Here is a 1,385-nt window from a genome sequence, read left to right as displayed (position 1 = left end):
TCTCTCTCTCTCTCTCTCTCTCTCTCTCTCTGTCTGTCTGTCTGGTGAGCGCACGCGCCCTATAGCAAAAACCTCTAAAAAAAAAGAAAAAGAGAGAGAGAGAAAGAGAAATAAACAAACAAACAAAACAAAACAAAACAAAACTACCCTGAAAATCCCCACTAGGATGGCTATAATAAAAAAGATAACAAGTGTGAGAATTGGAACTCATACACTTCTGGTAGGAGTGTATAATAAAATGTGCCACCGCTTTGGAAAACACAGTTTGACAGTTCTTTCAAGATTAGTTACCACATGACCCAGGCATTCTACTCCTGGGTAAATTCTCAGTAGAAGTAAAAACAGGTGCACACAAAAATGTGTTTGCTTAATGTTCTTAGTAACAGTACTCACCATTGCTAAAAAGTGGAAATAGCCCAAATGTCCACAAACAGATCAATGGATAAATAAAATGTGCTATTATGCACACAGTGGGATGTTATTCAGTCATGAAGGAATGAAGTATTGATACATGTTATAACACGAATGAACCTTGGGACCAGCAGTTAGCGTAATGGCTATGTCGCTGGACTCCCACGTAGTCGCCCGCGGTTCGAGTCCCGGACCCGGTGGCTTAAAACTCACGCTGGAAGCGTGTGCATGTGTGCCCAAGATCCCGAGAGGAGAATGGAGGAGAGAGGATTGCGGGGTGGCCATCCCCCTGGAGGGGGCGATTTCTTGCTTTCTGTCTCTCTGTGTCTCTCTCTCTCTGTCGTTCTGGCAAGCGCACGCGCCTTATAGCAAAAACCTCTCAAAAAAAAAAAAATGAACCTTAAAACATTATGCGAAGTGAAAGACTCCAGTTACAAAAGGTCACGTTGTATAACTCCATTTATATAAAACGTCTAGAATAAGCAATTTTCTAGATTCAGAAGATAGGGGACCAGTAGATGGCACAATGGTTATGTCGCTGGACTCCCACCTGGCTGACCCTGGGTCTCTAAGAGGGTAGAGATAAAGTTCTGCTTCCACTACTCATGACCCTCCAAATGAGGCCCTGGCCAGAGAGTGGGAAGAGGAAGCCTTCTGTGTGTCTCACCGTTGACCTAAGGGGTCGGCGTTCTGAGCACATGAATAAGGCAGAGAGATGGAAACAAATGATTGGGAAGGAGTGGTGATTCAATGCGGGCTGAATACAGCCACTTCATTGCACCAGGGACAAGACCAGACTACACTACGGGGGGCATTTTATAGCTAGAGAAACGGAGGTATAACACATCCATGTTCTCGTGGCCACTGGAAGATGCTGTACAACCACCCAGCCTTCAGCCGCTATATTCACATGAGCAAAACAGCAAAGAAGGCCCAAGTTAGAATCGGGGCCGCAGATGGCTCTAGAGTTACTT

Source organism: Tupaia chinensis, unplaced genomic scaffold (genome assembly GCF_000334495.1).
Source record: "Tupaia chinensis unplaced genomic scaffold, TupChi_1.0 Scaffold000248_2, whole genome shotgun sequence".
Taxonomy (NCBI): domain Eukaryota; kingdom Metazoa; phylum Chordata; class Mammalia; order Scandentia; family Tupaiidae; genus Tupaia; species Tupaia belangeri.
This window is presented reverse-complemented; position numbering follows the sequence as displayed.